This window comes from Pteropus medius, unplaced genomic scaffold (genome assembly GCF_902729225.1).
Source record: "Pteropus medius unplaced genomic scaffold, Ma_sr-lr_union100, whole genome shotgun sequence".
NCBI lineage: Eukaryota > Metazoa > Chordata > Mammalia > Chiroptera > Pteropodidae > Pteropus > Pteropus medius.
In genome coordinates this window covers 28,056,953-28,083,360 of record NW_024346667.1, presented here as the reverse complement: position 1 = coordinate 28,083,360, position 26,408 = coordinate 28,056,953, and positions in this window count along the sequence as shown.

Genomic DNA, 26,408 nt, shown 5'->3' with positions numbered 1-26,408 from the left:
CAAAGTGCCGATCTGAAGGAGTCTATATTCTGGAGTATGGATGGCAGGACAGCTCACGTGGAGACAAAGAAGTAGGCACATAAATGAATGAAGAAAATAAACAGGTGATGAGGCAGCCAGGGACTGAGGCAGGGGGCTGGGAGGGGCCATTGTACAGAGCCTGGTAAGGGACAGCCCCTCAGCAGGTAACAGAGGACTCACACCCTGAAGTAGTGAGGGTGAAGTCCTGGCTCTATGGCTTGAGGTCAGAGGAGAATCTTTGAAAGACTCAGAGTCTGGGACCAGTTGGCCAAAAGGAGAAGAAAGTGCAAAGAAGGAAAAGAAATGTCAATTCGCCCTGCCTGGTGTTGGTATAGCATGGGGACCTGAGCCCAGCATGACCCAGATTTCTACAATATAATGCAGAGACAAAAATGAATAAGAGGTTAAATTTTAAAAAATTAATCCTAGTGGTCAAGGCAAAAAGCCTTAGAATGAGAAGGATGAAGATCAAGGTCAAGATGCTTTCCTCTGGGGCATTCTCATGGATGGCCAGGGCCAGAATTGATTGATTGGATAATATGAATTTTAGGGATGGGCATTCTTGGAGACTGGGCATCCTATAAGCTAAGACAGTAGACCCTCAAAAGTCCCTCTGAAGCAGTCATCATGCTCCAGGCTATCCCACCATTGTGAACTTGTCAGGGTTATGGAGTTTGAGGCTCATTTTCCCCCACTTCCTGTTTTAATTTCCTTCCGTGTCTCAAGTTACTTCCATAATAGGTTTTCTTCCTCTTACCCCCATATTTGCCTTGAAGATCAAACTTCCTAAGATGCTTGGAGATCATGAAGGTGAAGCTGACAGCCCATCAGAGGACATGATCAGGGAGGTGCTTCTCTCCTGGTGAGACGAGACTGACAAACCCAGAAAGAGAGCAAAGAGCTGGTGGCTGGGAGTTTCTGACACTGGGCAGCTGAGCCAGGCTGCCCGGACACCTGAGTGTCCTACCCGTCAGGCCCTCCTTCGAAGATATCAGCCAAAACTGGTAGATGAATTTAATGTAGCTGCAAATTTGGGGCTGTTGAATTTAAAAAAAAAAAAAAAAAAAAAAAAAAAAGGAAGCCGAGAGAGACATTTCCCAAAAAAAGCTACCCAACAATATCCATGGCGACTTTATCTATGATAGGAAAAAGTTTCTGGTGTTAAGAGAAGGATTTTGAAAAGTACCGCACATTCTTCAGCCACTAAAATGAAACTCAGATATCTGAAAGAGAAACAAATTCGATAAGTGCTACATTTATAAAGAGACAAAGGGAATCGTATCTATTACTGTTGCAAAAAAGCAAATCCCTCTGCATGTGGACAAGGACTAGAAGGTGTGTAGTAGAAGGGACAAGAGTTGCTAGTTGTTTCTACAAAATTTTCTTTTAAAATGTTGCCTTACACAAAAGAAAAAAAGACAAACGCATCAGTTTCCTAAAACCAGGTCCATGTGCACACTTTGGAACACAGTAAGAAGAGGCGTCGGCTGCTCTATTAAAAATAACAGCCACTGACCTGTCCGAAGAACATTTGTGACTTCCTATCGCTTGATGCAGACAGGTCTGCCCCACGGTCACAGCCGTCCCAGTGGGTGCCTGTTGTCTCAGGGTGTGTCTGTCTCAATTCCAGCAAAACAGCCGCTCTTGACTCCTCACACACATGCCATGCTTTCTTGGCCCCAATATGCTGGCCCTTGTCACAGCTTCCCCATGAGAGGACCATTCTTAAACATCATGAGATTTTTCACGGTCATGTGAGGACTTCAGCATGGGTTCCATTGACTCGCGCTTCTGACATGAGCAGCCTGAAAGACTCTATGAACAGAGCCCCACTGTCGAAACTTATTGCTTACTTAACTGTGCTGGGAACTCTGCATTTTATCATGCGTCTGACATGCTTAAACTCTCAACCCCAGAATGCTGGCAATAGGGGCATTCTACATTGAGCTGTCATGATTGGTGTCCTCTGGGTAATTCTCTCATCCCACTGCAGTCGGACCCGGTCTCATCTCTGAATCCACAGCACCTCCACAGGCACACAGTAGGCCCTCAGTGGATGTTTATGGAGTTGAGAAATCTGTCCCAAGGAGTCCACACCACACCTGCGAACGTGCTGGGATCTGCAGCTGTGTGTCTCTTTCTCACCTCATCTCCCTGTCCACCCTGCTCTACCTGTATCTACCCATCAGAACAGCTCGCACCCCACTTCTGCTGGAGCATCTTCCCTGCTTTGCCTTTCAACTCTGCCCTCCACTCTGAGTTTTGTTCCTGACTGTGTCGCATACCTTGCCATATAATCATTCTCTGCACTTACTGTTTACTCATTCATTTAGTCAATGAAAATTACTGAGCATTTACTATGTGCCAGGAGTAGAAATAGAAGGATACAAGGCATAGATTCAGCACAAAGCAGTCTTAATATATGTCAGGGTTCTTGCATGTGACAGCAGAAACGGACACAATGCAAATGGCGTTCTGCATGGGAGACTGAGGGCAGAACTCGCATGCTCGCTCGGCGGTGGCAGCATCGCCACATTTTGGTATGGCATTCTTACCTCTCAGCTGTGAGAGCCTGGCAAGCTCTGGGAGGAAGGGGCAGGTGCTGTGGGGACAGGACAGGCAGCTGTGATATTGGGCTGTCAGAGAGCCTGGGCTGACTTTGCATTCACACGGCACATAGAGCCCCTTAAAGCAAAGAATGAACCGGGCCAGTGAAAGTATCCGTCACCCCTAAAAAATAGCAAGTAGCTCCCAGGAGGTGGGGCCAGGTCTGAGTGGTGTGGCATCACTTGTCCTCCCTTGTCCTCCCTTAAGGGTTCTGATGAAGCACGAAGTCTGGCCTCCACGCTGGGCTCCCGGATGCGTAGCAGACCTCAGTGACGTCCAGCGATCCTTGTAGACAGAGGCTACCTGAGTGAGCTGGCCAGGTGCTAGTGCTGCAGAGATTCCCCCGGGAGAGGTGAGGACCGTCCCCACAAGTCAGACCGTCCTCCTCAGTGCCCCAGAGAAACTTTCAGTCTTCATTGCTTTCTGCTAAGGGTGCATCTCCTGAGCTGTGGTGCTGATGTGAGCAGAAACGAGATTCAGAGGCGTTCGCTTAGCTGTTGTCTGTTGTGGGCGTTTCCACCTTCGCTTCCTGGGGATCGTGTGTGCTTCGCCCTGGTTCGGCCCCATTTGTTCAAGACTGCTGAGGTTACAGAGCCACCCGAGTGGTCCCCCTCCTGGAAGCTCAGCAACGACTGGGGGATGCTGCCACCTGGTGGTGGCGTTGAGAATTGCTTTGTGTAGGAATCTCAACCAGAGCATGAAGAGGCCATGGAAGAAGGCTTTGAAAACAATGATACAAAATGCAAAACTTGCAGAGCGAGGGTGAACAGAATAGGGAGTCTTCCAGTGAAGCATAGGTGGTAAACGCACATTCATTCCACGTTTGTTTGGTTAATCAAAGCAAAAGCTTAATATTTGTTGCAGATCTCTCTTTCCTCCTCTTATTAAATCACTACTTGGTTATCATGGTTAAAAAGGAAACATATCCTTTGTAATTAATGCATTTGTCTGTATGATACAGAAATTTAGAATTTGTTCTTTTTGAAAATTTTTTTTACTAATTTTAACTTGTTTGCGATCCTGAGACACCTCAGGGAGGTCAACTTTATATGAGGAAATCGGGCTCAGGTCCCTCAGAACCGATTTCTGAGGCTTACGTCTCCTTCAGCACGCGGCCTTCACCTTCGGTCTCTGTCGTTGACCTTGAAGTTCCAATGAGGTTTTTCTTGTGTCCTGTAAGCAGGAAGGAGTACAGGGAGCAGGAGACTTTGCAAGGACATCCAGGCACAGAGTTCAAAGGGAATCCACGTCCAGATGCCTCGACCATCGCTCCCAAATCTGCCTGAGAACAAGTCAGAATGATCAGGAAACCCTCCCTTGCCATCTTCCCTTCCACAATGGCCTTTTTTGACAAAACAGAGAGGCTTGCTCACACTCTTCCCCAATCTTACTGCTGTACTTCGCTCAGAGCTGTAAAACTCTGTGCGGCACCGAACACAGAGACCACCGAGAATACTGTCTTTGGGGACGAGTCCTGTGATGACCGATCACAGCACCAAGGGCCATCTCTGGTGCAGACCTTGTACCCAGCAGGCAACTTGACAGAGGAACGTGGCCCAGAGCATGGTGGCGGGGGTCCACCTGCCCGCACCCCAGTCCATTTACAAACCAGCCTAAACAAGAAGGCCGCAAACTAGCCATGCTTCCTCCAGAAGTATCCCTGAACTCCCAAATCCTTGTTCACCAGGCAGGCCATTGGGCAGGCGTGAGGCAGAGAGAGGCTGGCAACAGGAGAGAATAGACTTGCATTCCATCAGTTTCCATCTTGGCTTTATTCAGTTTTCCACGTGACAATATTTAACTGAATCCGTCTAACCTTCAAGCAATTTCCAGCTGCCCATCAGCTCCTAAGAGATCATCTTGCTCCAGGCAGGGCAGGCCTCAAAGCAACCACACAGCCCACACAACCCAAAGCCAGAGCTGAGAACAATTAGAGTAGACGGCACCTGATGCTGAGTGATAACCTTGACTTCTGCCATTTTGCTCCAGGGTGTTTGTCTGCAACCACCATGGGACTCTTTGTCTCCTGGTGAAAGGCCAGACAAGCAGGTTCAGGGCCGCGTTTGGAAGGACAAGGAACTCTGGGGAGAACGGGCTCAGATACTGTGAACTCAGAGCAAAGTTGGTATATTCCCCCACAGGAGAGGGAGGCAAAGGGAGAGGTGAGCACACCCCCTGGGAACGTGCACTTGTGGGGTCCCCTATGTGTAGCGACGTTGCTGTTGGTCATTCACTGCTCCCTGTATACTTGTGGCCAACACACAGAGTTCTCGAGGTTTTTGAAATATTGATAAAAAATGCTCCCCACCCCACTTTCCTCCATGTGCTCAGGTCAGATGGGGGCATCTCTGGCAGGCTCGTCCTGTGCCCCCACTTTAGCTGCCTGAGGTCAGAGAGAGGAAGTCTCTCCTCACCTTCACCCTCCCTTTGCACCCCCTTATTTCTTGGGGTTTCTCCATGAAGAGCTACGTCTTAATGCTGTGTAGTGGGACAGATAGATGCTCACCAGACATGTGTGTGTGTGAGAAGGAGGGGTTTCGTTTGTGTCTTAAACGTTAAGCAGTAATCAATATATCTGAAGTTGAGAAGGGGATAATCATATTTGTAGTGTTTTTGTTTGTGTCTTTAACAGAATGATTAATATTTGGCTGTGAGTGGAGAACCTGAAATATTAGTCGCATGTGTGGGAGAGGTCATCACGCGATGACATCATCTTTCAGAATCGTTCCATGAACCACAGACCGAGGCTGCTCGTGCCTTAACTCACAGGGTTCGCAAAGTCAAATAACTGTTTCTCTGAAATCTTTGTTAATGAATCTTTGCATTATTGGCTTTAAGTTTCTCTTAGTGTATTTTTTTCAATTACAGCTGATGTTCAACATTCTAGCAGTTCCAAGTATGCCGCACAGTGGTTAGACGCTCACATTGTTTACGGTGTGATCCCCCTGGGAGTCTCGTACTCACCCGGCACCTCACAGTTGTTACAGTGTCATTGGCTGTGTTCCCTGTGCTGTCTTGCACGTCCCGTGCCTGTTTTATCTTTTTTACCCAGTCCCCAACTCCCTCACATCTGGCAACCCTCAGCTTGTTCTCTGTATCTGAGTGCTTGTTTTGTTCTTCTATGTGGAATCTCTGAATTTACTTTTAAAACATGAAAAAAAAAAAAAAAAAAGTATACAATATAAAAAATGTCACTTGGAATGTACAATGCCACCCCCAAAATTGAAAATGTTGAGAATCAGCTTTAAAATTGCTGTAAACTATTGGCAGAAGTGAATCACTTGAAAAATGCAATTTTATAGTGCAGTGCATGCCTTTTTTTTTCTATACTATTTCATGTATGGAAGTCCACAGTCCATTAGATTTCAGAAAGCCCAATGTGTATAATCAAATGTAAAAACCATTTTTCAATCCTCCTACTTCATTTATTCCCTCCTGATCTTTAATATATTTCTTGGCATGTAGCCATCTAAAACTTTTCATATCCCTAATTTGAATGTATACAATTGCACATTTTTAACAAATATATGATTCTATCGCGGGGATGATTCTGTTCTTCCTCTATGCTTCACAACACCGTTTGCAGACTGACATGCGCCAGATCATACTGTGTTTATGCCTCGGCCTCATTTCCACATCGGTACTGAGCTATAACTTCTATAGGTAAAAGCACAGGTAGGACCCAGCACACCGAACTCTCGTGAACTAAACACACGCATGTGCCAGATCTGAAGTCAAGGAACAGCACATCGGCTTCCTCCCATGGGTACCCTTGGCCGCTGTCCCGCTTCGGCTGCCGGAAGTGCCCGACGGGGCCACAGAGAAGTGTTGCTAGTTTCAGTGTTTTGCACACGCTGTATTCACTGCCCAGGGAGGAGGTGAATGCTAAGTTTGCAGGGTTAGTTTTGTGTCTGTTCTCATTTGTGTGTGTGGGGGGGCCATTGGATGCCCTGAGCACGGAATGTGTCCCATCTCCTGCTGATGAGCATCGGGTCATTTTCCAGCGTGGAGCTATGTCGACTCCAGGTGCTGTGGCCACACTGGAGCACATCTGTCTGTGGCCGACACGCACAATCGTGTTAGGGTGGTCGGTGTCAGGCAACGGGCTGATTAGACACATTACAGCTGCTGCAAAGTGTTCCAAATTAAGCTAGTAACTTGTCTGAGACCAAACGGGTGCTACTAAATGACACTCCCAGCCAGCAGTCCCAGACGGTCTGATTGCTCCACAGCTTTGGCAGCACCTGGCATCACTCTCGTCTGTGCAACCATCTTGTGATTTTTATCAGCATTTCTCTGAAGCAGAAGAGGTTAAATGTTTTCTTTTACATTTTCACTGACCATGTGTTTATCTCTTTTTGCATAGCGTCTATTTAAGTTTTTTGTTGTTGTTGTTTTCTAATGAGTTTTCAGCACATAAATTTTATTTGACAAGGTTCTTCATACCTTCCAGCTTGATGTACTTTACCAGATCTATAATGCAAATCTCGTCTCCCTCTCTGGTTTTCTGGCCCATCTCTCTCACAGGTGAATTTTGGTAAACAGGAACTTGTGCTAGATCTTGACACGATCCAAGTGATTTTCTCCTGTTTTGAGTGTTAATGTCTCTTCAGAAAAAAAGTTTTCTTATTAGTTGGGAAGCTGCTCTTGTATATTTTTCTTAAAGCTATTGTGTTTTTAAAGTCAATTCAAATTAAAGACCTAAGAAATTAAGACGAGATTGAATGCAGCTAGAGGCTGGGTTATGAAACCAGAAGGCAAATCGAGAGTAAGTGTCCCAACAAAAGCACAGTTGAACACCACTGGAGAATTCAGGGAGGGTTCCAAGGAAGTCAATAAAGAGTTGATAGGGCCATTAAGAAGTTACGACAAAGCATAGGAAATGAGAAGGTGGTTGAAATAACCTGAAATTTCCTGATAATTATCTGAAATGTCAATGCACAAAACATTAACTTTTTAAGGCCGTGTGATGTATTCTATACCGATGTTTTGGACATTCTTCTATTGATGAACATTAAACAGTCTCTGAATGTTTGAAAACTGGGCACACAGAAAGGTATTTCTAGAGAATATATTCATGTTGAAATAATGGGAGAGAAAGGAAACTTTTAAAATGTTGAGAGAAATGGCAATACCACTCCTCACACACAAATGTATTAAGGTTTCTTTTTTCCTATCAACAGGATCTGACAGTATGAATAATGCCACTTGTGGTTTTTTGTAACAATTCAGGAATCTCTCAAATCCCCTGGTGAGACAGGACGTCTCTTCTGCGTGATCCACTGATTGGATCTTCTGCTCTCCTCCCATCATAAGGGAATCTGGTCTCTGCCTTTTCCAGCTGACGATGGCAGGCTGCAGCCCCGGGGACTCCATGCCAGCCTCCTCCGGTGAGTACAGAATCCATATTTACAGGAGGGTGTCCCTCTGTACCTTGTTCCTTCTGTGAAACCTCTTGAAGTTAGCCGACTGTTCTCTCAAAATAAGATAGCTTTTGGAAAGTTCACTCTGAGGTATGAGTATTTGTTGAGTGATATGCAAAGTATGTTTTCTGGTAGGCGAAGACTTCTTAGGATGATAGGCCGGCTTTGAGTTTTTTTAAATCAACATCGGGAGGAGGAAGTAGTCCTTTTTTTCCTGAGCTGTTCAAATTGTTCCCCTCTTCGGAAAACTGTTTCTCCAGAATGGGCTGGAGCTGACCCTCCCTAATCTCATGACCCCAGTTGTTATTAATTTCTCTCTCTCCCCCTCTGCCTTATCGTTTATCTTGGCACTTAATTAATTTGTGACTATAAGTTTATAATTGGATTATAGAAAACACAGATCTCAACTGTAGTGATTAATTATTGCAGAATACCACTCGAAAATCAAATCATTCTATACTTGTACTTGAATGAATTTATTTGAAATAGTTTCAGGTAAGTTTTTGGAGATTGAATCATCTACACTTTCAATAAATTTGAGCACTTACTATAAAGCAGTTTTTGAATACTTTTGTGTAAAATGCTTAAGGCTCACATTAGTCTTCTCTTCAAGGAACATCTCATTGAGTCAGGAGAAAATACGAAAAGAATATATAATACACACAATAAAAATTTTTTTTAAAGAGAAAAAGGTAGTAGTATCATTTTGCTTGCTGCATCAAGAAAGGACGCTCTGTGGAAATGACATTTTGTATGAAACTTCAAAGGTGACAAGGAGTTACTGAACGTTGAGAATCTCTAGGTAGATTCAGGAGGGTGAATGGTTGGCTCATTGATAGGAGTGTGGGTGGCAGGATGTCCGGAATGACACGCAGATTAGACAAGATATTAGTGCCAAAAAGTGAGTCGGAGATCAATGAGGGAGGATCCGATTACCTAGGGATGCTGTCGGTCCAGCTTGGGACACTGGGCAGTGTGAGCTGGGCCACGAACATTATCCCTGACGTGGAGAGTGGGCCGGTGGATGTTCGGGTCAGCAGGCTGGAGTCAGATTCGAATCCTTGGTAGTGGATGGGGCTTGCCGAGCAGGGTGAGTGAGAGCAGAAGGAGCTCTGAGAAGTGTCAGCCACCCATGTCACAGCAGAACAAAGAGCCTGGGCCAGTAGGGAGCAGAGAACGTCCTCAGAGGAGGTTCTGGCTGGAGGAGATCATGTACCTGCATGGTCATTTTTAGTGGTGGTCTTCGTGTGTCACCCTGGAAGTGTGGGGTAGGAACACGGTCTTTGAGGGTTAATGATTTGTGAGTGGAGAAGTTGGGTGAAACAGGATGTGGATGTGGGACCAAGAATGTCAGGTAGAGAGGTGCGCCGTCACCACGAGGTATAGACGGAAGTGGGCATGAAACAGGTGGTGACTGTGTCCTCAAAGACAGTGAGACGAGCACAGAGAAATCACCCTCGGGGTACGAAGAGACTGTCATCTCTGTTCTCAGATGAGGACGAGTTTGGATGGACCAGTAGGTGCGCAGTTGGCAGTGACAGACGGGGAGAGAGCACCCTCCTCAGAGGAGGGGGGTGGACGGGAAATGGCCCTGACCTTGCTTTCCCGGATGTATCTGCTTGATGCTGCTCCAGGGGCTACTTCTCAATATTTGTTATTAGCAAAAATGCACATTCCTGGTCCCCAAATGAGGAATACTTGGTCTGAAGTCTGACCACTGTCCAGATGACTGACCTGAGTGTGGTCCCCATCAGGACCTCCAGGAGAGGAGGATGGAGGGTCCCAGTGAGCTGAGGGAGGACTCCGGGCTGGCACGCTTCATTCCCTGTGTGGTTCCAGCTTTGCATTGCAATATTTTTAAAGGGGAAGCACAGACGAAAATGATGCCCCAGACTTCCCAGAGGAAACACGAGGGTTGGCTTAGGGGCGGCAGTCCCAAAGGGCCTGACTCACTGCCCAGTCTTCAGGCCAGTACTATAATAGCTCCAGCCTGGCCAGGAGGTCAGATGCAGCCACCAGAAGAACACGAACACGCCCAGTGAGACTGCACATGGGAGGCGGTGCGGAAGGGGACGTGGCAGCCTTCTCAGTTTTGGAATCTGCTTATGACTAATTGCAATGGGTGGCGAGGTGACTCCTTTTGCTGGGCTGTGCACACCCACCCAAGCCTCGCTTTGGCCATTCTTCAACCTGGTGGAGGTGAATCCAGGACTGGGTCTGGGTCATTCACAGCCCCTCTCCAAACGACAGATACCTTGTAGCAACAGGTAGACATGGAAAATGAGGAAAGCAAGTACCCCTGCCTGCCTTTTCCTAGCTGCCTACTTAGCCTGACTGCCTCCCTGCCTGCCATTACCTAACTACCTCATTAAAGACGCGCAGGGAGGCGACATGTAGAACCTCTCTATGTAGGAACTGGGTAAAGTGAGACAGACATGCAGGGAGTTTAGAAAATACTTGAGTAGGACCTACATAAGAGCACATCAACAGGCTATTAACTACCAGTTGTTACCTCTAACAATTACCTAGAGCTACAATTCATAATTAGGAACTTCTCCTACCAATATGAAAAATCAGGAGCCTGAAACTTTTACCAGTTCCTAGCTACAGGATGGTCTAATTTCATCAACTACTGTGTGCTAACTATATCCTGGATGCCAATCTCAACACCACAGGGGACTATAGTCAGCAAAAGACATGGTCCATGCATTTAAAGCTGCTCAAATTGAAAATGAGAATTTTTGTCCTAAACCATTTAGGACTTAAACTCCTTAAATTGTACACAAATAACTTAAAATGAAACTTTTTCATAATTATGTGAATCCATCCTACTTAAAATGTAGGCAGTAGCTTTTCCAACAGCATTTACCAGGTAAATTTTGCTTCCAAGACTCAGGTGCCTAAGTGCCCAGAGGTCTAAATGTGTTTTCCACATACCAGACATTGTCTACCAGTGTGTAATTTGCGCCTTCATAAATATGTACATAGCAGGGCTCAGAGGTGACTGATTGGACTGGGCATCACAGTATGTTTTTGGTTCATAAAATGCATCAAGGGACCCTGTGGGGAATGCCATTTGTTAGAAAGTGCTGCATGTCAACTGGCAGATCCAGGTCCTGTGGTAGATGAACATGCTGTACTTAATCACTTCCTAATATTGTTCATAATTTTTTTTCTTCAGCATAAATGATGAAAATATATACTCTGAAAAACAGTGCATGTTCTTAAATAAAATTAAATGAAATTATATGATTAACATTCAATTACAGAACTAGCTGACAAAACCTACATAACAATTAAAAGCCAGGCTAGATTTTTCATTAACATCTAAATACATATCATGTAACTGATTTTTTTAAAATTGCATTTTATATATACTTTGCATTTCAGTTAGTAGCCATTTATTTCCAAACATAATTTATTGCTATTTTCTGAGATCTAAACGTTTAGGTAAAAATACAGAACTTTCTTGGTAGTAGTTGTTATGACATACATTCACATGGAATTTACTTTTCTCCAAAATCCAAACAAAAGATTTCAAATATTTGGTCCTGAAAGTTGGTGCCATATGAGTAACAGTGTTTTTATTAACTTAACTGATAACCAGATACTTGACTATCAGTATTGCCTAGAATTTGAACTGGCGACTGATGACAACTTCTATCTACTGTATGTACTCTTTTTACTGCAGTAAAATTTCACTTGAATTTTGCTAGCTGCCTTTCATGTTTTGTTAGAAGGATCAACTCACAGTGTTGTGAGACGTCCTTTGTCATAGCTATAGGTGTCATAAAGGAAACTTGTATCATCTGTCTATTTCCTTGCTAATGGCAATTCCAGAGGATCCTGGACAGTAATGAATGAGCACTGAGATTTTGAATTCCACCTTCGCCACCAGTCTGGGCTTGCTTCCCAGGGTCTTTGCTTAAGTAGGTAGATAGGCCAGTATCTTGCCATGGTAATCTCATGAACTCCTGAACTTTATTCTCTGCCTGCTCAAGAGATGCTAATTCAGACTCTCATCGCTTCTGAAGTTTATCTTTGTTTCCCCAAAAACTCCTTTCAGTATCCTTAGCTCCATGTCTTCCCACCAGAGGGCAGCCTGGACCTGCTCCCTGTCCAGAACCTCTCAGTGGTCTCCTCCAGGTCAGGACCTTTAATGCCCTGCTTTTCCCTGAGAGAAGAACTGAGGCAATTATCTATCTTTACAAACATCCCCATGAAAGTCCTTCAGCAAACTCAGCATCATTCCACAGAGAATATAACTCTTCCTAGAAAGAAGAAGGGGCTACAAAACATTGGAATGGGTCATGGCAAGTAAGCCACGTCCAAGTAGAAGAAAAATCATACAGTTTAATCACCTGAGTGGACTGCGAGAACGGAAGTGGAATGAACTTAACATTCTGGAGATGCCGAAGTGCCTACTTAAGGTATGTAACTTGCCCTTTCATTATTGTTAGTTAGCATGTGTTATCGCAGAAACCAATATTTAAAAAAAAAGACATTCACAAAAAAGTATCAGAGGATAGACATTAGCAGAAAGTATAACACATGAATGATATTATCTGGGAACTTTAGGCCATATGTATCTGCTTTAGTATTTGAAATTAGAAAATTTTTCAAAAAAAAAAACATGAAAATAAGAAAGTCATAACTCTACAATGTAGTGAAAAGTAATTCATCATTTTGCATGGACTACTTAGATGTGACAAATATATAGTCCATAACTTACTCAGAGTACATATTAAGTTTCAGGCATTATTACACATTGTAAGTAGTATTTTAGCTCATTTCATCTTCACTTTACTCCAGAGAAAACTGAGCCTCAGAGATGCTGAGGAATTAGCCCAATTGCAGCTAAGTGAAAAAGAATAGTTTTGAATTCAAATCAAATTCTAATCTTACTTTCGAAGTTCATTTTCCTATCCTTTCATTTGGGCCTTTGGTGGGGGCTGGAGGGGGGTGCATAGAGTCTGTGTTTTTGGAAGCACAAAATAAGAAACACCTAGAATTTATTGTGTTGATCCCTACCCATCCTCAAATGCATTATTTTCCCCCCAAAAAATTCACCTGAGGTTTAGAAGAGAGAAAAAGATAAATGGCATCCACGATATCAGAGTGAAGAGAAACAGATTCATTGTGTCAGAGAGTGATGCTAAAACAGTGAGACCTAATGGCTCTCAGATAAAATATGGCAAAAATGGTCCTTGAAAGGCTACCTGAAAAGCAAGATGGATAATGAGCTCTCTGGATTTGTCTACAGCATGATCAAGACAATGGTTTGTTTACAAGTGCCTGAAACTTCATTAAACTAGCCTAAGCTAAATGGTAGATTTATTGTGGAAGCATGGATAGCTTTAAAAAAGAAGAAGAAGAAGAAGAAGAAGAAGAAAGCAGAAAAAAACAACACCAGAGTAGAGCTAAGAAACTAAATCTTGGAAAGGCAGAAACTCACACAATCACATGTACCCCTCCTCCCTCTCCCCATTTATTTCTTGGTTTAATTATGATCCTTTAGACCATTATTCTTTAAGAGACTGAATTAGCTTACTACTCTGCTTTCTATCAGAACATGTTTGAAAAATGGAGTGGACTGACTTCAATTGGCCTGACTTGGTCTTCTGACCACTGTATAGATTAGTCATTGGGACTTTAGAGTGGGTTTCTCAGCATGGTTTCCCTAGAAAACTAAGTCTAAAACAAACATTGTGGGAGGATTAGCAATACAGGAAAGTAAGAGCAGAGAAAAAGACAAGAAGGAAAAGAGAAAAAAGCAAAACCATGGAGGCCAAAGCTTCATCAGAAAGCACAGCTGATTTGCAGCATGTCTCAAGAGAGGCCATGTGGAAACACTGGACCTCAGAATAGTTACTGGAGGTGAAAGAGAATTCACTCACTAGCTCCTGTACATTTTCCATCCTTCAGTAGTCAAAATTTGCCCATCGGACATTAATTATCCCTATTTTTCTGGATTCTGTTACCTGGTCCCTGCACAAAGCAGTTGGCAAAACTACATCAGTACAAGATAACAGCAGTATTTGCTGCACATGACACCAACTGTAAGGTGGATCAGCAAAGAGCTGTGGGCCAGAGTCACTATTTGCCTGCTGGCCAGAAGCCTAGAATCTCACTGATCTGGCTAGGTGGTCACGACTTGGGTGCCAAGTAGATCTGAGGTATCTTGAACTTTAGTGGTAAGAGAGAGAAGCCCTGGTAGACATTATAAGTGAGGTCTGCAGTGGGAGGCATGAGGATTTTGAGCACTGAGCAACATGAAGCACTGGTTGCTACATCAAGCTGAGCAAGAAAAAAAAGTGGAGTGATAAAGTGATATGGTTTATGACATGACAGTGCTGACCAAGTACTATAAGTCTCTCTCCAATAAAAATCAAAGACTCCTTCATTCTGTGACCTACAAGGTTGTGAGTGATGCCAGGAGATCTTCCTGGATGCCGATCAGTCAGATCGAATAGAGGTCTATAGCCAAGTAACTATACGCATGCACAGACATTAGGAACTGGACATTGGGGTATTTAATTATTGCGCAATGCTTTACTCAGATATCCACTTCTTTATTCACACTGCTAAGAATACTAGTCATTTAAAAAACAGGGGCATTACACACACACGGAAGACATCGAATACATGAAAGATGAAAGTAGGAAGGAAGCAGGATGGGAAATGAAGAAATAAATGAGTATAGAATGACCAAATTCATAAACTTAATGACTTTAAGTAATAAAGAAAGGGGATGGGAAAGAAGAGAAAGCTAGAAATGAAGAGAGAAGCCATAAAAGAAGACATACACACACACAGAATCAGGCAGAAAAAAGGAAAGAGAGGTATAGATAGGAAGAGTAAGTGAAAGAACAGGAAGGAAGCAGAGGTAGGTGAGGAGATGAAAAGGGGGCAAGAGAAAGAGGAAAGACGAGCTGGTGCACTGACCGCTGTTCAGATCGTACGTCCACCTAGTTGGTTTTTGAAATGTAAAGTGTTCATGGGCTGCCAGAATATCAGCAAGGAATTAATGGCATGGCTAGTTTTGTGAATTTGACCACGCCGTGAGGCTCAAGAATGTTCTACCTCATATTTTTCTTTTTACTAACCCTAAGTGCCACTTCAGTACCCAAAGTTAAATTGTCTACTGCATTTTGTATTGCTTTTTTTTTTCTATTTTGTTGATTTCCAAATTATTTTAAAGCTCATCACTTATCCTACCTCTCTCAATACATTTCTCTATGAGTCTCTTAAACAGAGATTTGATTAATTAGAGTATTAGAGCCCCTGGGAAAATGGTAAAAAGGAGAGAATTTTGCATTACCTGCAGTAGAACAAGACCCTCACAGTAACATATCAGGAAGCTATGACAAGATATATATGCATTTGCCACTCCTTGACCAGTGTTATATCCCTATAATCAAGTACCTATGAGGTAGGTAGCCTTAGGTTAGATACACGTTTTACATGGCATATATCACTGTCTAATGATTAAACACTATTACTTTGGAAAACAAGTATTCTTTTTCTTATAATGTTAGAATAGGGGATGACATTTGAAAACAGAAATATTAACATAGCTTATTGTTCTTGGCATTCTTACCATATACTTCATTTGACTCCTCACAAGGTAACCAACGTTTATTTGATCCTGCACTATCAGTTAATAACAAGCTATGGCTAGTCCAGGAGAAGAATATGGTCTGTGCATGTTATTTCAATTCTAGAAACTAGAGCAAGGCCCTGAGACCTCTATTCTTTTTTCCTTTCTAAATGTCAAATTCACTGAATATCAGGCATTTATCATTTGTCTGGTAAATCCTTGACATGAAGGACAGCTTGCTGTTGATCATATGGAGAAATAATCCAAAATACCTTAATTTAGAGGCTGCTTCTCGTTTGCTGGATTAACTGAATTTTTTTGTCATATTCAATATAACATAGTTTGTTCTGTTTATACTTGGCCAACCTCTAATGTAAAGAAAAGCATTTATATCTCTTTCTCTGCGCTCTAGTATTGGATATGAAGTGACAAAAATTATTGCATATGATTAAATTCAAATATTAGCACATTATTCTTGGACTGATATCAAGGTAACTATTATATATAAGCTGAAACCAATGGTTTAGTTATATCACAAATCTATTAAAAAGGGATAGCTAATCAATTTACATCTGCTTTCTAAAAAAAAACATGTTGGTACAACCTTAACACATTGGCTTTGGAAAGACTTTATTTCAACTATATGCAGAGCACATTGTGAAATCAATGATTTTGAATAATGTGATAAGAGCTGGAAAATATTCATATACATATTCTGAATAGCTTCCTCTGCCTAAGTCAGAATTTACATTCCATTCTGGAAGTTTTATTGGGATGTTTTATGACATGAACTAGAATTTTATTCATAATTCCTGTATTATATTCATAGAAATGAAGAACGAGTTTGAATCCAGAGGTAGTCTACAAATTTTATTTTATATATTAATCTGTTATTCCAAACTCTTCCTAACCTTTTAAAATATAAGCATTATAAGCAGCCAGATTAACTGATTTCCTCTTTCTCAAAGGAGATAATGGTTGGTCTAAGGAGCCAAAAAAAATAACTAAATTTTATAAACTGAAGCAAAGTTTTAGTCCATCATTAGACTAAAATCAATGCATAAGCTCAAAATGAGACTACTTAAAATTATTACTGAGTAATATTTAACAATTAGTAACATTTAAAAGACCAACAATATCAAAGTTGACAAGGATTTGAAGGAATTGAAAACTGTCACACTTTACAATAGGTATGCAAGTTGCCACAATCACTTTGTAAAACTATTTAGATTACCTACTAAAGGTAAACATGCCCATTTACATTGTCAGTAGCATTGCAAAATTTGTGCATGTGCTTCCACGAAAACATCTGCATAAAAATGTCCATAGCATCTTTGTTAATAGACGCTAGATACTACTCAAACATTAATTAACTGTAGAACACATAAATTATAGAATATTTACACAGCAGAATGCTACTAACAATAAAAAAGGATGAACTTCTATCTGAAACATGTATAAATTTCACAATGTTGAGCAACAGAAGCCAAATACCAAAGAAATTATAGATATTCTGCTTTCACTGAGGATAGAAAAAGCTAAAAAAAAGTGTAGATCTCAATCTAACAATGAAAAAAATCTGAGGATAACACAAAATAATAAATTTAATTGAACTTTAAAACCATCAGACAGCTTGGTTTGCAGAGTAACCCAGTAGCCTAAATTCTAAGAAACAATAGGCATATTCAAGGGGGTATAAGACATGGAATCCAGTTTATTTGAATACTCTAAAAGGGATAAATGCAACAATATTTCAGATATATCATATCATATTCAAACTGCCAAAAATCAAAGATGAAGAGAAAAATTTGAAATCACCATAGAAAAAGATGCATTATCTATAGAAAAACAAAGATAGGAATTAAAACAAATTTCATGTCAAATATTATGCAAGCCAGAAAATCATGGAATAGCATCTTTAAAGTACTGAAAGAAAAACAAAAGCTATCAACAAGAATTCTATACACAGTGAAAATACCATTTTAAAATGGAGATGAAACAAATACATTTTCAGATAAGGAAAATATGAGAGAGTTCATGTACTAAGATTGTCAGTATAAAAAAATAAGATAACATAATAATAGCACTGTGAATAGGTAGTAGTTAAAATATAGGATTTGATTTTTTATACTGTATATGAATATAATACTATTTTAAATAGATTGTAATAAATTACCGATATATAGAGGAACTATTAGAAATCATAATAAAATGATGTAACTAATAAATTAACGGAAGAGATGAATAAAAATTCTCAATTGTAATAAAAACAGAAGACTATGAAGGAAATAGGAAAAAAGCAAATAGATAAACAGAGAGCTATTATACTGGTAAATATTAATATATCCATATCAATAATTAGATTAAATATAAACAGCCACCTCCCCTAAAAGTATAAATGATCTAAAATACAGAAACTGTCTAATTCAATTTAAAATCAAGATCTAACTATATGCTATCTACATGGAACCTACTTTAGATATCAAGATATGAGTAGATTAAGAATAAAAATAATGAAAAAGATGTACCATGCAAACATTAATCAAAAAAAAAAAAAAAGCTGGAATGGCTAAATTGTCAAACAAAGTAGATTTCAGAGCAAGGAATATTGGCAGAGGTCAGGAGGAGCACTGGATAATGGTAAAAGTGTGACTACATCAAGAAGATATATGATTTTCAATGTGTACACACCTAACAACAGAGCTTTAAAATACATGAAGCAAAACAACAATGGAACTGAAAGGAGAAATAGATAAATCCACAATTATAGTTGAAAGTCAATATTCTTTACTCATTAATCAACAGAATAAGTAGACAGAAAATCTCAAGTATATAGAACATTTAAACATTACTCCCAACCACCACCAAGAAGAGAACACACATTCTTTTCAAGAATATGTGGAATATTTATTAATATAGGTCATATTCCCTGGGTCATAAATCAAACCCTGACAAATTTAAAAGAATTGAAATTATACAAGGTGTGTTTTTCTATCAGTTAAATTTTAAGCGAATAACAGAACGAATATGTGGAATATCCCCAATATTTGGAAGTTAAAAAGCAAAGTTTTAAATGACCCATGAGTCAAAGAGAAAGTCACAAGGGAATTGAGAAGATTATTTGAATTGCAAATTCAAATGAAACTGAATATGCAACATATAAATATTTGGAGAACATATCCAAATATGAAAAAATGATTTTTAAAAATCAAGTAAATGGATAGTTACATGGTCTTCATGTGTTAAATGACACAATATTGTCAAAATATCAATTTCCTCCAAAGTGATCTATAGATTTAATGTAATCCCAATCGTAATCCCAGTAGGATTTTTTTTTTTGCATGTGCGAAAATTAAAAGCCTATTTGGAAAGTCAAAAGAAATAGTCAACTCACTTTGGAAAAAAACAATTTAAAAATTTGGAGACCTCTCACTTCTGATTTTGCATTTAATAGGAAGCAACAGTAATAAAGACAATGTAGTTTGATAAAAGAAGGACACATATAGACCAATGACACAGAGTACAGAGTCAAATTGATCCATACATATTTTTGGTTTCCAACAAATTTCACCCTGCAAAATTGCTTCAATCTCATTTATCATCAACCTCCACACCTCCTCTCAATTTATGATGTTATTCATATTATGCTATTAATTTGACAAGTATCATATAAAAGTAGTATCATGGGTACAAAATAAGATAAGATAAGCAGTAGATATCTCTAGGGTAATTTAAACATAAAACGAAAGGTCAAACATACTGATAATTGTTTAAGAAGGCCATATATTCATTTTCTCTAATATTCTTTGCTCATGGTCAATTCATATTTGTAGAGGTCAAAATAATGAGGTAGGACACAGTTTAGAAGCAACTCAATTTATAATTGCTATAACAAATTTTAGACTTATAATTTTCTTTTAAGCCTTTAGAATTTACACGACCATTTCTCCCTAAAAATTCCATATGCTGAAATCTAGCTGTGGAAATTTAAATGACATTGTGAAATGACAACCTTTTTAAAAAGCATCTTAGATTCAGTTTAAGGCTAAAATTCTGATTAAAATGCATGACAATGTTGCAATAACTACCTATGTAATGAAACAGCTATTATTTTGATGAAAATGTGTTGTTCAATAGAAAATTATATCAGTTGTTTTAATATTTACTTGATTAGAATTAAAGCGTCATTAGCTTAAAAAAAAAAGGGCATGCCTGTTTTAAGAATTGCAACTGAATTATTTTGACCTTTGTTTTTTCAGAAACCTGATTGTGGATGTGTCTGTGTTTAGACTTAAACCTTCATCTACTTTAAAATTTGACTCAATTTTTCAGTTATCCCTCCCAAAGCTGTTTTTTTCTGAAGTGTGTATCAGCTAAATGCAGAAATGTTTAGCTCTTCAGTCCATATTTTAGAATTTCAATAAATAATTGCATCCCTATTTATTTATATAAGGGTTGAACTTGCTAAGGACACACACGCACATAATTGGACTTTTAGTCATATGTAGAAATTTTTCTATAAATATACTTGAGTCATTTTTGTGTTCTACAATCTGTTATAATCAAAACACAGTAAATGTTAACATAATTGCTGTTGCATATTTGTTGGGCTGCCTTAATCAAGGATTCCAAAAATGGCCTAAGTCATAAGTAACAGTCAAGCTCTATGAGATCAAAATCAAAATACAGATACCAAAACCCATTTCTTAAGAGTTAAGCCCAATTGATGTTTCATGTATTTTTTTGCTGCAAATGTTTAATAATGCATCACTTTATCTCTGGCATGACTGTGTCCTGTTGAAGGTATCCATGAACAAAATTACCTTAAAAATAATTCTACTTGCACAGTGGCTCTGAGTTGCCAACAAGTTTCTACATGTAGACAGTATCTCCCTCAATTTCAATGGATTACCAGAATAAGTCAACATACTCTACATAGAGAAATAGTAATGATATAGAATCAATGGTTAGTTGATATTCTCTTATTTGGAGATCTATTTTGGAACTCAGGCCTTAACACTCTTTTCATACACTTGAGCCATGTCTAAATTTTTCAGAGTGTCTAAATTTTAGACAATCATTTTCATCACAAAAATTGTCACAGTTCTATCAAAAACACTCAAGTCACGTGGAAGATTGCTAAAAGAATAGAGAGGCAATAGAGGGAATTAAGAAAACTAACTCTTAACAGTTTTCAAAAGTCACCCCAGAATAATGAATTAGAAGCTTAGAAAAATTGGTCCAATTCTTTCTAGGTAATAAATACCACAGAGAAAAATCAGAATATTATGTTGGAAAAGAAACACAAGGCTGTCTTCTACTTAGGACTGGATTTTATTAATCCAAGCAAATATGTAAAAGTATGAATTAAATAAAGGCCAAGGAAAAGCTAGCTAAGAAATGGAAAATTTTAACAAAACCTAGAAAATATTTATTTAAAAATGGGAAAATTATGTGTTAGGGAAGGTGTTCAGGAATGGTTGAGGTACTTCAAACAGTTTTCACAATCATGGCAGAGAACATATTTACAACCCTTACATGGAAAAAGAGATCTTGCCAACACTGATTTTCATTAGAAATAAAGTTCACGTTTCCATAATATCTGATCTTAAGACATGGCAGTCATACCATGATAGGAAAAGCTCTGAAGACAATTCTAAGATTAAGATGGTGCAGAGTCATCTTGGGAAGATTCTATAGTATTAAGAAGTAAAATCAGAACAAAAGCAGAGAGTATGGTTTCACATATATATAGTTTAATTATTAGGTTTTTCAAGGTACTAGGAAAGGGAAGCAAGAATAGAAACTACAGAAGAGTTGAAAAATCTTGGAATTTCTGTTGAATTTAAAAAGGTTTATTTTCCATATTCTTTCTTTCTTGTTGATTCCCGGAATCAGATACCCACACCTTTAACAAAAATGAAATTCTAATAGAGCCATCTCTGAGGAGACAGTGGTTTATCCCTACACTAAGGCATTGATTCAGTGGTTTCAGAGGAAAGAAATAGACTACAAGAGAATATGTTTCTCAGTGGTACTATATTAGGTATAGTTTATTTCAATACGGTATGCATTTAATTTATTCTATTAATATGCTCTCAAATGCCACCAGTAAATTGAAGTATTTCAATTTATTTTACTAAATGATGTAGTGCAAGCAATATCTACAATAGCAATTTATTTCTCAAATTTACTTTCTATGTTCAGTGGATTAAATGGCCAAAATTTTAGATTACTAGAATTATTATGACTGAGGAACACAGACCCCTATAGGTTCCTTACATCTGATCGCTGCTTCCTGTAAGATTCTGATCACTGCTTCCTGACAAGAGGTCATTAAGCTAAACCATACTTAGAAATCTTATTTCTATTTTTTTCTCTATTTCATTTTGCTCATGAATACCCTATTGGAGTTTAGACAGAGACCAAATTTTCTTATGTCATTTTACGTCATGCCTCGATTTTCATGGTCAGACTAGAGGTAGTGTGTCTGGTGGTTAAGAGCTCTGTCACAAGAAGGCTAATATATCACCGATAAAAAAGACAAGCAACCTGAATTCAAAATCTGGATTCAAAGAGCACCTGTGTGTGTTCGATAGTAGGAGCTAACCCTGTCAGATAGTAAAACACACTATAACACTCTACAGTTAAAACATTGTAGTGGACCAATTGACCCTTAAAAATCCAAAAATAATGAAAATATAGTATATCTGTAGATGGCATCTCAAATTGGTGGCAAAAATGTTTTCTAAGTATATAATCTAATTATTAAAAGGAAACATCTAAGTATGTGTTGGTTAGGGCTTTCAACTTAGTTAAGTGTTGGATATATATATTTTTTTTCCAGAATCTCCTCATCATGCGTTGGTTAGAGTTAACCAAAAGAGAAACCAAGGCAAGATCCTGAAGATAAGTGGAGCCACAACAATTACTCTTGGATACTCGCATATGGTAATTTGCAAAGAAGTCGCATATGGTAATATACAAAGAAGTTCCCAGTGGGTCACAGATGTCACTCACTGTGCTCCATGTGTTAATTCTGCTGGACAAAGCTGTCCCATAAACACTATCGGACTTTTTGTTGTGGTCATCACAAGCCGAGGCTACAAAATGACAGAGGTATCTCCATGAGCTCCTCCTCTGATGCCTCACTTTTGTGACTGAATATGATCGACATATTGCATTAGCCTGCAAACTCTGACTTGTCCACATGTGTATTTCAGGTGTACACAGTAGTGACTTTCTCTGATCTGATGCCTGTTTGCAGACCTTTATTTATTCAGCTTCAATCACCTCATACAAGGTTAATCTCATTAAAAGTTACCTTTTCTCTATGAACTCTGACTAATAAATAAATTAGCACTTAGAAATTAGGTGCTGTCTTATTAAAAACACAAAATGCCTTGATTTGGGGATGATACTGTTGGATAAGGCAGGGAATATAGCTGAGAAACTATTAGGAAAAAAAAATAAATAAATTGGCAAACTAATCTTTCATAGAGACTGAAAAAGCAATGAATTGTGGTAGCAAGTTGGAAAAATGTTGACCTGTGTCTGTAGTTGCAGAACAATTGGCAAAAATGTCATCTGCAGTAACTGGGAAAATAGAAAATTGCCTATTGAACCCAGTCACTCTGAAAAGATGATTTCCAGGCAAGATATAGTGTCAATTCATCTATTTTAGCTGCCTGTGTTAAGATACAGAAAGAGAGATGAAATATGGAGTTTGCAAGCAGAATTTAGAATCCCAAGAACAGCACAAAGTTTGATAAGTGAATCTGTTTATAATCTCCAGACTAAAACGAGTAAAAAGCTTCCCAAATAGAAAGTAAAACCAAGATCTAAGGATGAAGATCAAATCCCTGGATAGGGCTGCAAGATTTTTTTTTTTTTTGAGACCTTAACTAAATTTAAGATAGTGCCTAATGGCCATTTAAGCTGGACAAAAGGACTTCTCAGAATTTTAAGTGTGTTGGCCCACTGACGATTCTCTTGTAGAGAAATGTCTGTCTTCAATAGCGTAATGAATGTGGCTTTGAGTTCATGAATCAGATTCACAGAAAGCTGATAAAGTTTTTAAGGGAACTGGACTAACGAAAATACCACAAGCTTGGTCTACAAGAGCTGAAATTCTTTTAAAAAGAGATTTTAGGCCTTTGATTTTCTATAAGCAGGAGGCCGGTTGAGTTTGCTACTCAGCTTTTATTTCGGTTACCTATTTTCACTAATGTATCTGGAACCTCGGTGCTCCTACATGTGACATCTATTTCTCCCTATAGTTATCTTGGACTTCCTCATAGGTTGTCTCAGAATACTTGAACTTCATACATGGCAGCTGGTTTCTAAAAGTGATTGCTGCAAGCCGGGAAAATCAAAAGCTGTATAGTTCTCAAGGCCTAATCTCAAAAGTTAAACGTCTCTTCTGCCACATTCCATCAATCGAATCCATTCCCAAGGACTAGCACAAATTCCAAAAGAAAGCAGAGAATTTGCTGACGTCTTTAACTCCCCATAATTGCCAACACGACATATGTCTTATGAAATACGAGGGCTATCTCAGAGAACAGATGGCAGAATGCAAAAGGCTGAACCATGGTGAACACTGGAATAGAGAGCTTCTCACGAAAAAACGGAATTATACAGTAGACTGGAGAACAATCTGAAGAATGTAAAATGGTCAGTTAACTGGAGAACCGTTTCCAGGGATCAGATCTGGGCCATATTTGTGAACTATTTCCCATCCTTAGCACAGAGGGTTAGTCTTAGCAGTATTTATCCAGCAAGATTTCAGAACTGCTATAGCCAGTGACTGTGTAACTCCCTTTTTTTCCCTAGCTGAATAAGAATGCCTCTTGGACTGTCCTGTGACTGTCTCAATGTTGGGTATTTTAGGGACAGGTTACTTTCCTGTAGTTCTCCATGTCAAGAGTATACTCATATGCATCCAAACCACAACGTGTAGCCTAATACCACAGTTGATTAAACTTTTGGGGTCCTATGTTAGCTTTTTTTGTTTATAGGAGAAGTATGAACATATGTTGCCAAAAAATGAGCTATAGTAATAGATTATAAAAATTTGTAGTTATAAATGACTACAAATTCTTCCCTCCCAGAAAGAGGTAATGGATCTGAGTTGACCATATACGCTTCTTTGGCCAATGGCGCATTAGCAAATAAGACACGGCAGAGATCCTTAGGGCAAGTGTATATTGGGACTTTTTGACTTCATGCTCTTAGGAAGTCTTTATCCACCAGCATGTGACAAAGCCCAGGCTAACCTTCTGAATGATAATGTGTGTCCTAGTTAATCATTTTTAATTCATCTGAAGTTTATTTCTGCTAGATTTTTTTGTCATTATTCTCAAATCAAAATGTTCTAACTACCTCATTCGTGTCTTAATATTCTAAACTATTTGCCTTGGCTTATCCTTAAGAAGATAAAAGCCATATCTGATATTGTTTATATTTATTCTTTTATAACATTTGGTTACCAAGGTGACTTTCCATAAGAAATCTTAATATCAAATATAGAGAATAATACTGCTTTCATTTAAAAATTACTTAGATGAGAAAGCAAGGACATTTTCTTTAGAAATGAAAAAACTTTTCATGTTAATTATATCTTATTCAACTATGCTTTAAATAAGGAACTTCAAAAATAATAATCCTTAAAATTTCTTCCAGCTTTATTCTCCTATATTTTAAGATATTACCTTTATAGTATCAGATTCTAGAGATGTATCATTTACAGTGTTATATAATTTGTGCCCCTCTAAGAAATAATTAATGTATAGAAATGCTACTATTCTTAAGCTAATTCAGAATACATACATCATAGATTCCTATATAAATTTATTTTTAAAAAGATTTAGCTCAAGATACTCTTTTCAATATATTTTCTGAAATATAATATCCAGTTATTATGCCTTCATAACAAATTAATCAAAATCAACTGGTGTAAAACAATCACTATTACTCTCTTGAATTCTATGGGACAAGAATTTTGACAGAGAATAGTGGGGATGACTTGTCTCTTTTTAATATGTGGAGTATAAGCCAGAATGCAAGATACTGAGAGCTAGAAGCAGATCTGGGCCATATCCTTGGAATATTTCCTGTCCTTGGTACAGAAGGTCCTTGGTAAACCTGGAGGTTGATGGTAGCTTTGGTTGAGAACTTACCTAAGAATATTGGCCAGAACATCGAAAAATAGGTAATTTGATAGGTGAGAATTCATATCCCAGTGCACTTTTAACCTGTATTTGTCTCATTATATGCAAGGTTATAATTATTTTTATGTTTAAGAATAATTTTTCTTTGAATTATTTATATCTCTTGCTATTTTTTCTCTTAGAACTTATTGGTCTTTTCTTTTTCTACCTTTAAAATCTATGTGTTGGGGATATTAACCCTTCATCAGTGACATCAACTGGAAATATATTTATTTTATCATCTTTCTTTTTTCCTAAGAAAATTATGTCATCAAAATTATCATTAATTTCCTAACAGTCTCTGGAACTTTAATCATAGTTAGAAAATTTTCCCCACTTCCAGTAAAGGAACTTAACCATGCTTACTTGTCAGTATTTGTGTTTATACACCTTTTACTATGTAACAGAACACCCAACATTGACTGGTTTAACATAGGTTAGTAACTTTTTTTTCTGGAAAGGACCAGAGTGTAGATATTTAAGGCTTTGTGAGCCATATTGGTCCCTGTTGTGACTACTCAACTCTACCATATTCTGCTGACTCCT